General features: G+C 31.6%; 1 protein-coding gene across 3 annotated transcripts in view; it reads right to left on the bottom strand.

Annotated features, from left to right (window-relative positions):
* LOC143230236 (uncharacterized) overlaps nt 1–18,046 on the bottom strand; it is a 146,893-nt gene that overhangs the window by 116,821 nt on the left and 12,026 nt on the right. For all 3 annotated transcript variants that reach the window (XM_076463412.1, XM_076463414.1, XM_076463413.1), the window contains exon 3: nt 7,037–7,237. The gene's annotated coding sequence lies outside the window, so the exon portion shown is untranslated. The remainder of the gene's footprint in view (nt 1–7,036; nt 7,238–18,046) is intronic.

The following is an 18,046-nucleotide window of genomic DNA, read 5'->3' as shown; positions in this document are numbered from 1 at the left end:
TTATGTAGCTTTGTGCATAAAAAAACAAAAACAAATAAGTTAATACAGAATTCACTCGTTCTTCCTTAGTTTTCTCTTACGTTTGACTAATCAGGAATAGAACTTAACATTTTAAAATAGTGACTTATTGATACCTTCACCCCATAAATCAGGTTCGGGGCATTAATAGGTTTGCTTTAATATGATAATAGCTATAAGCTTGCAAGCAACAGATTATAACCTGTGACATCCTTGAAAAACACGTAAGACTAAAGGCCGGGTATAATAAACGAACAAACAAATACACCATTTATTTGAAGTGTGTTTGTCTTCTTCATTGCAATTGGTTTCTGTCCTCCAGTTAGCATTAAAACTTTGAAAAATTATAAAAAGATAGATAATCAGATATAATCACCAGGTGCAAGTCAAGTGTACGGATTTAACTTTAAAATCCAGGCTCTAGAACAGACATATGTATCGTACTTTTGATGCATACTTTGTAAAGGGAAAAAAAATTAAACTGTGTCAGGTTTTGACTATTTCAAGTTTAGGAAATTTGATGTTCAAGTCATTCCATGCTTTCCTCATATTTCAAGTCTATATTTGTATCCGTGAAAAAACACCGATGTTATTTTCGGACTGGAAAAGTTTCGTCCCAACAGTGTCATTGCAAGTTTTTGTTTTTCCTAAGATGATAGACATAACACATATTTAGGCGAGTTTCTCCAAAATGACGTAAGTATGGCGAAACTGGAATATAGTTATACAAACGAGAAGTAATAACTAATGAACACTTTAAATAACTTCGACGTTCTTGCACTCAGAGAAAGGCATCAACTGAAAATAACCTAAAACATTCTTTCAAATAACTACGTCGTATTTATACAAAGTAAAATCTGAATATGTAATAAAAATCTGTTTTAAAAGAATGATTACTGATATGAACACATTATACCTATTAGTAAGTACATATAGAGGCGCTTTAACTTTGAGGAACGCAACTGTGTACACCGATATATTAAATCTGGTAAAAACCACATACATCGCTCCTAAAAATAATATTGGTTTAAACTAATACATATCAGTAATTATGTTTTTCTTTAATAATATGTAAGTATATATGTTCAGCGCAAAAAATAAATCTTATGATGAAAACCATAAAGTCTGTATTCTACGCTGTAAAAACACAACAAAATATCATACGAAACCGAAAAATATCCCACAGAATACTGAACAAAACCACAAAATATCCTACTTAAAAAAACAAAACATCTGGCATAATTCTGAATAAAAAAATGTTTTTCTATAGTATTAAAGACAAACACACATTAGCCACAAAAATATAAAACTTGTAACATGAGATTTGTATGATGTTGATAATATATCACACCAGTGACCCCTTCCATAGATACACACACATAAAAAGTGTGTTCTAATACCTCATTATATGCCATAAATAACAATTTTCCTTATAAAAATTACCTAATAATCTGTCTCTAAGTAATGTATAAAAAACTGTCCTAATATTGTCTTTAAGTTAAAAACTGACCTAATATTCTGTCTAAGTAAGACATAAAATGACCGAATATTCTGTCTCTGGGTAGGAAAAAAACTGACCTAATATTCTGTGTTTAAGTAAAAAACTGAACTAATATTCTGTATCTAAGCAAGACATAAAAAACTGCCCTAGTATTCTGTCTCCAAGTGAGACATAAAAACTGCTCTAATATTATCTTTGAGTAAAAAATACATTGTTTGTTTTGGAATTTCGCACAAAGCTACTCGAGGGCTATCTGTGCTAGCCGTCCCTAATTTAGCAGTATAAGACTAGAGGGAAGGCAGCTAGTCATCACCACCCACCGCCAACTGTTGGGCTACTCTTTTACCAACGCATAGTGGGATTGACCGTCACATTATAACGCCCCCACGGCTGGGAGGGCGAGCATGTTTGGCGCGACGGGGATGCGAACCCGCGACCCTCAGATTACGAGTCGCACGTCTTAACGCGCTTGGCCATGCCGGGCCTAAAAATACATAAAAAACTGCTCTGATATTGCGTATCTAAGTAAGACAGAAAATTGTCCTAATATTGTCTTTGAGTAAGAAATACATAAAAAACAGCTCTGATATTGCGTATCTAAGTAAGACAGAAAACTGCCCAATATATTTCTTCCGTAAGTATGACATCCACAATTATTTTCGTGAACTTTCTGTCAGAACTTTAGCCCAGCTGGCCAATTGACCTGGCGTGATAGTGAGTAAAACAAATGCATGGTCTTGCTAACTAATGAATGAATATTTGCTGTAAAATTAATATGAATGCTACAAGTGCATGCCGCCAGTTTGGCCTCCAATGTTCATTTCATTCCATTAAATTGAACATTCAACCCTTTTTTTACCACACTTTATTTTCACACCTAAGGTGTTTTTCATTAGATATCACAACTTTCTGTCAGTATACACCAACAATCTACTGCAATTAAGAAAGTGACCCTCAGTAGTAACTAACATTAATTTTAGGATCACAAACCTATCATTCTGAACAGACCTTTACTTTACAGAACTAGTCAGATTCTTTGAAATATATGGTGGTAGTTAATAAAACAGTATTAAAAACTTCCTTTATGTACTAATGTTATGAAACTTAGATTAACAGTTTCTTGTCATCACCCCATGTAATTGGTACAGTTGTATCAAGTATCATTATTTATGTTAATTGCTTAAATTAATGTCATGTGATGCTAAACACTTAATTTAGGATAATTTCATAACATTCAGTAAATTTGTTCTGAAACGTTGACAATGAATAATCAATAATAACCGTCCACCAGTTTGATTATTTTGGAAAATTGAGCTAGAAACTAATAACCTAGTTTGCTTATCCTAATTATCTATCTTCGCTTCCGTTCACCTTGTAGTTTTGCTGCTCTGAATCAGCCATCTTTAATTCGAATGATAAAAATTACTTTTACAAGTAGGTGAAGATGCAGCTAAAATGTTAGACTGATAGTTCACATGACATCACATTCGAGTGGTTTTTATTGAATAACATTGTGAATGTCGCTTAGATTTACACCAAATGAGAATCCTAATTGTAAGTTATAAAGATCTGTCAATATACCAAATTTTAAAGAAAAAACTTATAAAACTTAACTATATTTTTTATCAACTAAGTTTCTCGTACTTTCAGTGCGAAGAAAAATACAGGAAAAAACACAATCAAATCTCAGGTATTTCTTAATGGATTGCCTTTAAATTTGTAAAGTAAGAGTCCAGTAGAGCCCAACCAGTAAAAATATATGATAGTTTGGTCTACCACAGTCCGAGCTATAGAAGGTAGAAAATAGCTAAATTTGTTAATACCAGGTATTCGTGACTGTTTGTCCTGATATTTTATATGGATTCTTACTAATTTGTTGTTGTTGTTGTTTTCTTTTGCCGAATAAACTTTTATTGGGAAATAATTGGAGTGGAAATACGATCCTAAGTATTAGTATTAACATAACAGACATGGTGGCATTTTGGGCTGTAGCGAGTACTTGGGTTTTCCGGAATCATGTGATTTATAACAGGTCTAAAATTACAGATTTAGTTTACCAATTGCCAACTCTTGGGCTACTTGCATTTAATCTAATAGTGGGATTTCACCTTCTCTCCTGAAGCATACTCATAACCCAAAGTGAAGTGCGAGGTTTATTGATAGCGGGTCACGAACTTTGAACCTTCAGATTTACAATACGAACAGAGAGTATATAATATGTTGACCAGTTTGATTTTTATTAAGTATTTGCTGCTATGAATAGTGTTTTACGATTTTCATTCGACATCCATTGTCAGTAGAAAACCATATCACAAAAATAGAAATCTAAAAAAGGTACAAAAACAAACATTATCTACGTTGAATTTGTTGTTTGTTTTTATTTATTATTTCAACTGCATCATTCTTTCTAAACTTTAAACACAAAATAATCGTGTATGTGTATGAACATTCAGATAAAATTAACTACAAAGTATCCCAATCGTGAGATAAAAACTTTAATTTTCAAACACACAAACATACAGGTACGGATCGATGTTGATCCTTTTATTAAAACGTTTCTACATTAGCGCTAAAAATGGAAAAAATTGTTTTGAAAAATGAATTAGTGAACATGTAAAAATATAGGCAGAAATAGCCGAAAATATCGTTAGCAAACCATCCATTCTGATGTTTTTCAGTTAAAGTCGTAACAAGAGTATATTAAATTAGTTGTACTATTTTAGGTAGTCTTCTTTTATCAGCAGTTGATTTTTGTTCGTAATTTATATCCTGTTGGCAACAAACTGATGCTCAAATCGTGCACATGACGTACGACTAACAGATCTTTTCTTTATCTGAATATTGTGACCTCTGGTCGCACCAAAGTCTCGGAATGCAGTTATCGCCAGAGCACTTTAGAGACATATATGATAAAACTTGGTCGCACAATGTAATATATTATAACTTGTATATTACAATAACCCATTAATAAGATGAGAATTTGAACAAAAAATATAATCACTTACAAGCAACGATTGAGTTATTTCATATAACACAGGAAGGTTCAACTGTTAATAAGTGAATTAAGAAAAATAATTTTAAACTAACAGCGTGCGCCATCTGTAATATACATACACACACGCATATATATATATATAGGATGTTTCAGTTCAACATATAAAAAATGGTCTAATTTCATTACGTAATATATAGTTTATCTATAAACATGTAATATGATCAAAGCCATTCTATATCAGCAGACCAACGAAACAGGGAAACAGTTACCACGAGCATGTTGCAGTGAAAGATTTAACATCGTTATATGTTTAATTGGCTAAATTAAATTAGTTCAGTAGTTTTCAAAAATGGCTTTCAAGACCGTGTAGATTTTTAAATAAAGTATTTAGCTGGAACGAAACATAATTTAACAAGGTTGTAAGGAACTCTAAACTATCGTTAACTCTTTCAAAAGTAACCGACATTCAACTATCAATTACCAATTGCTAAAATACGGAGAAAAATATTCTATGTGAAAGTAAATAATAAATCAATGTTAAAATAAATACCAGTTATACTTTGTAATTACTAAGAAAACAAATAAAAATAGACAAAAAGCACTTTTTCTCTTGTGCTTCCTTTACTGGTGTCCCTAGACTTCATGAGGGAAACACAAGGAGCACGTGCCTTCTCACTTCAATTATTTTTGTAATAAATTACCTTCTCGTTTCGTTCTCATCTTTTAACATAGTTATTTGCACGTGTCCCTAGCATAGAACAGTGTTTCGTTTCGTGTGACCTCAAACTTTCACCTACCAGCAAGAGGATGCCTCTAGAAGAGTCGTGAACAACTTTGAGAAGAGCGTGTGATCCTGTTTAAACCAGTATGTGAAAACGCATATTTACTTTCACGGAGTATTAGTAATTTCAGAGAAATAAGATAAACAAATTTCGCAATAGAAATTCTCGGATGGCTTTTATATGAAACTTAAACATCCAAACTTGGAGTTTTTCGTGATGAAACAACTTCATTTATTCGATACAGACATGCAAATCACGGTAACAGTTCTCTAACACTCTAAAATTACAACATACTTTAACCACAGAATATCGATTTTTTTAAAGTTACATTAGAAATATGAAATTACTACAATATTTACATATATTACATACATAACTGTTGTTTTACTGATAAAACTTATATTGAAGAGAAAAAATACTCGCCTTTCAAACTTGTATTTTTTTTAAAGCAAAGGTTTCGTGCATTAACCTTGTTTAGTATAGGGGGATTAATACCTCCGGTTCGCGGCCATATTAATCGCGTTTATTTTGACAAGTAAACAAACCAGCATGTGGCTTTTGATAAGATATGGTGAAAGTTCTTAAACACCCATCTGTATGCTTTGAATCACTTTTGGTATGTTAAGTTATTGGAGATATTTTGTAATTTTAAGTTAAGTTTATAGAATCATTATGGTAATATAGTACTGAAACTAGTAATTACCAGCATATTATACTATTGCCTCGTAATTATAGGCCTATTAGTCTTACATCAATTGTGGGAAACGTTTTGAAAAGTTTGATAAAAAATGTTTGGAAAAGTCACTTAACAAACATTAGAAATTAATTGGATAGTCAACAGGGTTTCACTAAGAGAAAATCTTGTCTCACAAATTTTCTGACTTTCTTTGAAAAAGTTACTGCGTACGTAGATAAAGGTAACGGTGTTCATTTATTGTATCTGATTTTCAGAAAGCATTTAACAGTATTATGGTTAATACGTTGTTAAGGTTATTTCCATACAAGTTATAATTCAAATCATGATAACACATATGTATTATCTTGCATTGATTATAACCAACATCCATCTGCCATTTATTCACCCAACCCATTATATGATCTAAATCTTTTAGTAAGATAGTAATACCCTCTTCGTAGATAACACAGCCCAAGATCTTAATGTCACCAGCAAATTTACGTAATTTATTGACCCTTCCAAGAAGATTCTTCATCTATGCCATTTGGATAAATCAAGAAGAGCTAAGGTCCTGAGACTGAGCTCTGAGGTACGCACTTGTGACATTAATCCAATATGACTGAAGTCAATTTATAACCACTCTCTGCTTCTGTTATCCAACCACTCTTCTATCCAATTAGCTAATTTATTTTCAACATTTATAGAGATAATATTTTGCACAAGCATTTTATGTAGCACCTTGTGAAATGCTTTCTGAAAATCCACATTCACCAAATCTACACACCCTCATATACATAAGGAGTAACCTCTTCCTACGCTTGTGTTTTTAAGTTTTAGGTATTGTAAATACATTCTGAAACATAAACATATAACAAGAAGAGACAGCTTGAAGTTATATTTAACTTATATAAAACATTTATTCTTATACAGTCCGATGTAAACTAAAGTACAAAACTGATTGTTAACTATAATATTAGCCTAAAAGACTTCTATTATCGCCCACAGGGCTGTACTTATCTAACCTATTTCTAAAATATAGAAGTAAACTATTAATTAAATCTTACCTTTGAGAAAAATTAGGTCTGATAAGTTAAGTGCGCGTGTATCTCTCTGTTTAACCTCCTGATGACACATGTAATGACTGTAGTTAGGGTTAGAATTAATGAAAAGATCCGCTTTCTTTACTCGTCAAAATTTTCAGCCCTGTTTTTACGATGATCACGACACAATATATGACGCAAACTGTGTACTGGTCTATTTGCATCCTTAAAAAAAAAATTAATTGATTGAAGTTGACGTTACATGCACTATCTTGCAGATGATCAAAGCTTAATTTTCGATAAACTGCGAGCTTTTACTTGTAATTGCAGTTTTTCTGTAGATACTATTTTATTTGATAAGTTGAAAATATAAAATTTTCGAGTTATGAATACTGAATGTCACAGTGTTACAAGATGTACATATTTTCAGTAGGCCTAGAATACGTGTATATCTATATACATTATTCAAAACGTAATCTTAAATTACCATAAAAGACTGATAATCATGAATGCCAGATTATTATAGCAAAGTAGTACGATAATGATGTGACAAAGGCTGCAGAATAGGCGTACCAAAATATTATAATTAAAACGCGAAAATGAAAAGTATGTATAATACTACTGTATAGCTCGTCGAAAATGACGGGTGTTTAAAAATGATGCCTGTAAAGATTGTTATAAATTAATTAATAATAATTTTCTTCACAATAAAAATCATATTTTTGTTTCATAGTATATATTTACACACAAAACCAAAAATATATATGTTATTCCTAATGTTAAAAAAGCTTTCTCAGAAAAGTTGAAATTTTTCAGCATGTTAGTTATTGTTACATTATGCAATATTTTTTAATGTTTTAAATATTATTATTTTTCTAATTCATGTTGTAATTTTTCACATAACAAAGTATGTACATATTAAAGAAATATTAATTTATTTAACTGCGTAATTTACATATTATGCGTTCACAATTATAAACATGTTACTAAATACTACCCGACCGTAACGTCAATGTTAGTAGCTTTATTTGTAGTCTAATTTAAGCACAAGGCCTAATACATAAATGTAACGTAAGATTTAGCTGAAACGCTACTTCATTAAAGTCCTTGGTAACTTCTGTTTTTGTTTAGAGTTCAATGTCAGAAAACTTCTATGTTCATTAAACAACTAAGAATATAAATTAAATGTTATTTAACTTATCACGGTACGATACAGAGCCTAAAGTACTATTTATTTTGTAACTAAGCCTGAAAGAAGTAGTGTGCAATAACTTAGTCTAGCTCAAGGAAAAACGACTTGTCATGAAAAAGATACCAGTTCTAACTCTAAATAATTTCTGAATTAAACTAACTTGTTATATCATCAAATTTACGAAAGAATAAAACAAACTTTTCTAACGAAACAACATGTATATTAAGCATTCAACATAACATAAGCGCGACATAAACACCATAGAAAGCCTAAAAACAATATCACTTGGTAGTTTTGTTGCTAAGCAACAATGTGAATTACAGGTTACCAACAAAGGAGCGTGACATGAAGACAGAAACTGCTTCCCATATAAATTAATAATTAATAATATACAGTTTATTTAAGCTCTTACTAGGCATGACATGAGATGCCAAATACGTGGATATTGAAACAGAATAACCTTTTTAGTCAGAAGTTGATAAAAAAATTAAAATTCCAAAGAATTTAAGTTAACTGCACTCATAATAATCGTACATTGAGAAAGTGATCAGAGAAGTAAAACCTTTTTCAACGCCTTTTATATAAACAACCCTTAAATGGAAATAAAGTTTATTTAATAATTCAAAGCGATCAAATTTATCTCGAACAATCAGTACTTAATGTTTTATTATGATTAAATACTGCGTAAAATTTACCACAAACTTTACTTTTAACAAAGCTGACAGATGAGCCAAGACACGTAAGGTGAAAGCGTAGATGTGATTATCGTCTGGTCAGTTGCATAGATACTGGATGTACGATGCATGCCCAAGAATACATAAATATTTTAGTTTGATTTGTTAATATAAGCTTATGAAATATCTTACGGTCAATTATGATGACGTTAACAATGTTATGAATTACAAGCAATGTATTTTGTTCGAAATTAACTTCTTTAAATATATGTATATATTTATTTATTTATTTACCTACCCTTAATCCTTTATATACTATATTTAATTCTTTGTATAGCACATACACACAAAGATAATGTCTAGGCCATTGGTTTTTCGGTTTAACTTACACATGACAAGGCATACACACAAATATTACTATTTATATATACAAATCGCACGCATTAAAGTTATCTGCACATATCCGTTTCAATTGTAAACTGAGAAAAAACATTGAATCAGCAGCACCAAGCGCCAACTTTTAGATTAGTCTTGTCTGACCGAATAGTGGGATTTGTCCGTCATTCTTATAACACACCTACGAACTGAAAGTATCAATATGTTAATCCAAGAACCATTTGATTCATTGTTCAGACACGTTAACCACTAGATCACGCTTGGCCTCAGTCTAAATACAATGAATCTTATCAGTAACACTATGTAACACAAATTTTGTTCGTGGATAGTATGTGTTATTTCTTAATTACTTATGTTGTAAAAGTGCAGAAAATGGCCATTATTCCCTACAAATTTTGTTTTTGTGACCTGGATAATGAAATTAAAAACGGGCAAATCTGCACATTTTCATTTACATAAGGTCTGAATAAAACAGTATATGAATCAAGATTTACATGTATTTATACTAAAGTTATACAAAAATGTTTAGAAGTGAATAGTTTTTCGAGATTTATGACTTAATGTAAATCATTTTCAGGTATCAGTCCCCAAATATAGTCTCCCATCATGTTTTCGTTATACGTTCCCAGGTCACAAAAGCAAGGTTTTAAGAAAAAAATAAGTATTTTCCATTTACTTTAGGCATAAGCAATTGAGAAGTAACACTCTCTGCCCAGGAACAAGAAAAAGTTAAAAATTTTGTTACGTAGTGTAATCACGTTGAGTACAAAGGTAGTGTCAGCAGTAGCGCTGGCTACACTTTCATATGATGGGCTAAAATAATGGTTATGTTGGCTTCTGATGAAGCAGTGGTAAATTTACAGGCTTCAAATGTTCAAGTCTATGGCTCGATTGCCGCTGGGAGAAAGCATGCGTAATCCATTTTGTAGTTTTATACACTAAGAGCAAACAATAATAGCATAAGCAGTGTGATGTTTGGATATCAGTTTCATTTCAAATTCTCTTTCATTTCTCTTTTTAACATTACATTTACACGTATTCATACATTTTAAATTTAATCACCTTGCAGGACTAGCATCAATGATTTTCATACTTTCTCAGAGTTATTTCAACTAAGACAATATTTGTTTTTTAGCGCAAAGCTACGTAACAGGCTAACTGATGATTACGTATCTTGCCGAAATGTAGATTTTACGGTTTTTTTTATTACCAGTTCATCCGCCTCTAAATTTTTATACACTTGTATTTTGTTCATCGTAGAGAAAGACAAAGTTAAAAATGCAATAACATTCGTAGAATTCACAATTTATGCGACTGTAAAAATAAACATAAAATCAATACTTTCTGGGAAATTTTATTAATAACGAGACTGACTTGAGACGTTAAATTGCTTTGAAGCCTCAGACAATTTGCAGTCCTGGTTGCTATAGCAACAATAAAAAAAAAACCCGAGCTAATATATCAGTTCTGTACGCGTTAGCATATACATTGAACACGAGTCATTATACCATTTCATTTTTACATTACCTTCAAAAGAAGCCTCCCTTTTGACTATAAATATATTTATTTGAGGTGATTTGTTTCAAAGTGGAAACGGAAATTTAACTACTCCTACTTTATACAGAATTTCGTATAAACCACATATTTTTGTTAGAATATGTTATGTAGATTTGAAGTCTTTCAAGTTGCACGTAGGCGACATCTACTAAAAATAGAGAACTCTGAATGACTAAAATAAAAATAAGAACATTTAAATTTAATGAGTTTTGTATCTTCAAGATAGTCGACGTCATTCGAAGTTCTTTCTAATTACTTTATAATGAACAATCTTTAGAAAATATTGCGTCTTTTGCGCATTGGATAGAACTAAGTTATAATCGCAAGAATCTTCCAAGGTGAAGAGGATTACGTTGTTAGCTTCAAGCAAAAACTTAGATTTATTCTAGTTCATAACTTGAAACGAGGTGAGTGGGCGAATCGAAATTTAACAAAATAATTTGCACTGATACGTTAAATTAAGTTTTAAGTGTTATAAAACACGGATTTTACAACTTTTACTGGAATTTCAGTAACTTTTAAACTTTATTCTCAATATTTTAGTGCAAATGATTAATGTTTTTAATGTAAAGAATTTAAAAATAACAAAATTCTACGTATCATTTATCTCGTTTATTATCTGGTTAAACACAAATACATAATTATTCCATCTTTCCAACACTATTTTCTTCTTTAAGATATTTTTTTTACTTCTTCCATATTATAAAATATACCATCATGAAATGCCAGTGCTCCACTGCAGGATTAAAAGACCCCTCACCCTGATAATGTACAAAGACCTACGTGTACTCATCGAGCTCCTTCGTTAATCCAATCGACTTCTATAACTACTACTTAATAGGGTCCATTTCCGAAAAAAAAAAAAAAAAGCACACCCACTCCTAGTACCAGAGAATGTATGATATCTCTATCTTATTAGTGTTGGTACGAGCGCAGTTTGAAACACACACACTTCGGAATCCCAAGGAAGAGGGGTTGGGCTAGAACACAAAATCTGATGTCATATTCGGGTTCGGCGACCCTGAAACTTACTTACAGGCTTTCATCATGCCTTGTTGATTTCCCGGGCGCGTTTTTGCCCTCTTTAGTACGAGGCTACGCCATATAGGTGAGGACACCCCTCGAGTTTGCCTCTACATTTGGTACTGATAGTTCCAAAACTGAGAGAGGAATTCGTGGACAAACAATTTCACAAAAGTAAGACGTGAACTAGTATAGGATAAACTAAAAATAAAGACAAAAGTATATGAATTATCTTACTAAAAACACTTCCTTTTTTGTTAACACCGCTGAAAGGTCATTGCAAACATTGTATATACTTTTAAAAAGTCTTACAACCTAACTCCATCTTATGAAAGCTGAATTTTATTTAATTACAATAAATAAACTTATTGTGACGTATAATCCACTATACAGTTTTTTTTTCTAATATAAAGCTTGTGTGCTTGCGCCCTCTCTCGACACTTCCCTAAACTTTAATTCAAATATTTTCCCTCCAAAATATTGTAGTCTCTTTCGCAGAAGCAAAGCCTTTATTAACATTTTCTACAAACCAGATAAAAAAAAACGCTATATCTTTCAAGTCAACAATACAACGATATTTTATCAACATAATTCTATTCAAGTAAGTACTGTGCACACGACCTTATATGTTCTCATAGCTCGAAGATCAAAAACTTCTTGTAAACACCTTCCGAGCTAAACTCTAGTTTTTTGTTTGTTTGTTTTGGAATTTCGCACAAAGCTACTCGAGGGCTATCTGTGCTAGCCGTCCCTGATTTAGCAGTGTAAGACTAGAGGGAAGGCAGCTAGTCATCACCACCCACCGCCAACTCTTGGGCTACTCTTTTACCAACGAATAGTGGGATTGACCGTCACATTATAACGCCCCCACAGCTGGGAGGGCGAGCATATTTGGCGCGACGCGGGCACGAACCCGCGACCCTCGGATTACGAGTCGCACGCCTTACGCGCTAGGCCATACCAGGCCCCTAATAATATATTATATAATAATAATATATTACAATTTATACTAATAAATTGCATATACTTTCAATGAAAATTATAGACAAATAGCAAATTCTATAAAAATGGTAACTTTAATAATTATCGTCAAAAATACACTAAAAGATTCATAATCAAATATATTCGTCAGTTTTTAATACTGTTATCTTGGGTTCTATTTATACTCGCTGCCGCTACTTAACAATTACTGTGATGATAAAACTTAAGGTATTAATTCAGGTTAGCTATGTGTGTTTCATCCAGTACGCGTTTTCTTATAGCAAAGCCACATCGGGCTCTCTGCTGAGTCCACCGCGGAGAATCGAACCCCTGATTTTAGCGCTGTAAATCCGCAGCCTTGCCGTTGTACCAGCGGGGAACGTTTCATCTAGACAGTTGTACCGTTGTTAGCAACTAGAATTTTTTTTAAAATTAATCAAGTAAGAAGAATTAATTAATCAATTATCGAGTTTGTCAGTCAGTTAATGAGTAACTGATTTAATGATTTAATTAGTTTGCACCTTACTGCTATCCAATCAGTTCAGTACTGTTAATATTGAACTTCTGTTTCGACAAAGAAATAGAGATGAAGAATTAACAAATAAATGGAATTTCTATTTTAATTTCGAATTTATTTCGTAAGGTTTGGTTTATTGGTGAATTTCTTTATATATTAATCGTGTAACTTCAAGAAATACAACTTTATATCGCTAAATAGACTAGACTTTGTATTTTTCACTTTACTGCATAGTAAAATAAACAAACAATTATGATATGTGTGTCAGGAGTGTGATTACTTTTATGAACATAAAAAAGAATCCTGACTGGTTTTAAAGATAACATGCTTAAAGCAAGACAGAAATTTTCAAGGAAATAACAAAACAGTATAAAGAATACCAAAAATAAAAGATACGAATTATAAGACCATGACTTAAGATTTACAAAAAAAAAAGGAAAACCAAGATGGAATAACCCACAGAAAACGTACAGAAGGATTACAAAAACAATTAATTAAAAAAGTAAATATTCAATACAAGAGATTTATAACAAAATCCAAAGTGGCATCAATGTTTTGTTAGTCTTTGGTTTTTGAATTTCGCGCAAAGCTACACGAGGGCTATCTGCGTTAGCCGTCCCTAAGTTAGCAATGTAAGACTAGATGGAAGGCACCTAGTCAGCACCACCCACCGCTAACTCTTGGGCTACTCTTTTACCAATGAATAGCGGGATTAACTGTAACCTTATAACGTCCCCACGGCTGAAAGGGCGTGCATGTTAGGTGTGATGGGGATTCGAATCCGCGACCCTCGGATTACGAGTCGAGAGCATAAATGAAGTAAACACAAAAATTAAGTACAAAATGGCACCAATACCAGAAGAAAACACTGAAAATTCGAGGGGCACTCAATAGAGCGCATATCTCCGCCACGCAGTGTTGATCGTCCTTGGTTCTCAAAATATACGAAAATGTGTACGCATGTATATCGTTATTAAGTGACACAAACTATGTTTGGCAGCATAATGAGCAATAATATTCTACGCATGTGCACCAAGTTTAATCAAAATGTAATTTTTTGACAAGTTACAGAGCAAAATTATTGTGAAAAATCGTCCCATGCAAACAGATCGGAATATCTTAGATTTTCGTGACCTTTGTTTGTTTAGAATTAAGCACAAAGCTACAAAATGAACTATCTGTGCTCTGCCCATCACAGGTATCGAAACCTGGTTTCTAGCGGTGTGAGTCCTGACTTACAGTTGTGCCACTGGGGGGAGGGCAAAAATGATTAACTGTGCATTATAAAATAGAATGACCGACTTACAGAATGTAACACTGCTCAATCACAAAAATAATAAATTATGTACATAAGTATATCGGACACAATTTAAAATTATTTCAGATGCAAGCGCAGATAGCTCTCGTGTAGCTTTGCGCGAAATTCAAAACAATTTCAGATGCAACTTGGAGTAACGAACAGTAAGTTATTCATCTTGTTACACAGTTAAAATGACAAGCTTTAATAACACTAAGCGATCTTCCAACACATAACTGCATCAACTACAAGGCATTAGTGGCCACTTTATCAAACTAATTTGAGTTATCACACTAAAAGGAAGTTTCTAAAGCAAGGTTTAGCAATAAAGAGAAATGACTGGGGCCTTAATTAATCTTGAAGATTTGGAAATACTTGCCTAACTATCTTAATCTAAATGTTCCAGGTAAAATGTTTGACCCATTGAAGCAAACCCAATTCACTGATGCCTTAGTAAACGAGTATATCATAAAGCGATAGCGCCACCTATGTAGGAATGGCTTCGATTGTTCATCGAAATGGTATTCTAAATACCTCATCAATAGGTCATCAGAACTTTAAATATAAGTATATTTAATTTTATAACAATACATATGTAATGACTGAGTCAAACGTTCTGGCAATTTCAATAAAAATCACAGAAAACATTTAGAATTTATGGTTCTCTCTACTGTTCTATTTTCATTACAACTCAAAATTTTAAAAAAATGGTATTAACTAACTTTTCTCAGATGACAGTTTCAAACGTAAGATCTGCTTTCATAAGTAATATTAAATAGAAGTAATGTTTTAAAAATCATAATTATAATGTATATGATTTTATGATTACTCCTTCAAGTTAACTTTCTTATAAATATTTGGTATTCCTCTAAAAAGCCTAAGTACAAGATGAATCAGTAACTACCAGCCAACAATAAATATTAAAGTTTGAACCTTATTATATATAGAACTTGGTTGTAAATACAACCTTCCCATGTCTAATGAAATACTACATTAAAAATGTAAAGAAAAACAAGAAAAGAAAACTAGAAATGAAGACACAGGTAAAATAAATCTTCCAAAAACAATATAAACAAGATAGTAGGGATGGGTATTATAAATCTTCCAAAAACAATGTAATAGGGATAAGTAATATTAATCTTCAAAAAGAATATGAACAAGATGGTAGGGATGGGTAATATAAATCTTCCAAAAAGAATATAAACAAGATGGTAGGGATGGGTAATATAAATCTTCCAAAAACAATATAAACAAGATAGTACAGATGGCTAATATAAATCTTCCAAAACAATATAAACAAGATAGTAGGGATGGGTAATATAAATCTTCCAAAAACAATATAAACAACATAGTAGGGATGGGTAATATAAATCTTCCAAAAACAATATAAACAAGATGATAGGGATGGGTAATATAAATCTTCCAAAAACAATATAAACAACATAGTAGGGATGGGCAATATAAATCTTCCAAAAACAATATAAACAAGATGATAGGGATGGGTAATATAAATCTTCCAAAAACAATATAGCACAGATGGCTAATATAAATCTTCCAAAAACAATATAAACAAGATGGTAGGGATGGGTAATATAAATCTTCCAAAAAACAATATAAAGAAGGTAGTACAGATGGCTAATATATATCTTCCAACAACAATATAAACAAGATAGTAGGGATGGGTAATATAAATCTTCCAAAAACAATATAAACAAGATAGTACAGATGGCTAATATAAATCTTCCAAAAACAATATAAACAAGATAGTAGGGATGGGTAATATAAATCTTCCAAAAACAATATAAACAACATAGTAGGGATGGGTAATATAAATCTTCCAAAAACAATATAAACAAGATGATAGGGATGGGTAATATAAATCTTCCAAAAACAATATAAACAAGATAGTACAGATGGCTAATATAAATCTTCCAAAAACAATATAAACAAGATAGTAGGGATGGGTAATATAAATCTTCCAAAAACAATATAAACAAGATAGTACAGATGGCTAATATAAATCATCCAAAAACAATATAAACAAGATGGTAGAAATGGGTAATATAAATCTTCCAAAAACAATATAAACAAGATGGTAGGGATGGGTAATATAAATCTTCCAAAAACAATATAAACAACATAGTAGGGATGGGCAATATAAATCTTCCAAAAACAATATAAACAAGATGATAGGGATGGGTAATATAAATCTTCCAAAAACAATATAAACAAGATAGTAGGGATGGGTAATATAAATCTTTCAAAAACAATATGAACAAGATAGTAGGGGTGGCTAATATAAATCTTCCAAAAACAATATAAACAAGATAGTAGGGATGGGTAATATAAATCTTCCAAAAACAATATAAACAAGATAGTACAGATGGCTAATATAAATCTTCCAAAAACAATATAAACAAGATGGTAGGGATGGGTAATATCAATCTTCCAAAAACAATATAAACAAGATAGTAGGGAGGTAATATAAATCATTCAAAAACAATATAAACAAGATAGTAGGGAAGGTTAATATAAATCTTTCAAAAAAATATATAATCAAGATAGTATGGGGGTAATATAAGTCTTCCAAAAACAATATAAACAAAATAGCAGAAATGGGTAATATAAGTCTTCCAAAGACAAGATAGTAGGGGTGGCTAATATAAATCTTCCAAAAACAATATAAACAAGATTGTAGGGATGGGATTTTCATCATCTGTACTATCAAAAGTTAACTGAAAATATTCAGTTTTAGCTGTAGATAAAAAACTCCACTTGTGTGATTGTGTGAACAATAAATGTGTGATTTTTATCAGTGTATCTGCCAAAGTTATATATATAAAAAAGTTGAAACATATGAGAACATGAAAGAAACCTAACATGTCATATAGTTTACCAAAATTGGAAAAGACTGACTTCTGAGAGGTACAAAAAGAGTTAATGTTATTGTAATGATAGTAAAAAGTTCCAATGAGCATACAGTGCAATCATAGAGCAGTGGTTCTCAAAACCTTAGTAAACCAAGTGTCACTTCAAATTAAAAATAATTTTATGGACCTTCAAACCTTCCAATATTTTGTTTTGTTTTGGAAAATAAATTGGTGTACATGAAAAGCTGTGTTCCAAAATGTAATGTTTCAATTGATGTCATAAATTGGTGTACATGAAAAGCTGTGTTCCAAAATGTAATGTTTCAATTGATGTCATAAATTGGTGTACATGAAAAGCTGTGTTCCAAAATGTAATGTTTCAATTGATGTCATAAATTGGTGTACACGAAAAGCTGTGGTCCAAAATGTAATGTTTCAATTGATGTCATAAATTGGTGTACATGAAAAGATGTGGTCCAAAATGTAATGTTTCAATTGATGTCATAAATTGGTGTACATGAAAAGCT

Source organism: Tachypleus tridentatus, chromosome 10 (genome assembly GCF_004210375.1).
Source record: "Tachypleus tridentatus isolate NWPU-2018 chromosome 10, ASM421037v1, whole genome shotgun sequence".
In the NCBI taxonomy this organism is placed as follows: domain Eukaryota; kingdom Metazoa; phylum Arthropoda; class Merostomata; order Xiphosura; family Limulidae; genus Tachypleus; species Tachypleus tridentatus.
The sequence above is the reverse complement of the archived record's forward strand: the minus strand, read 5'-3'. Positions and strand labels throughout refer to the sequence as shown.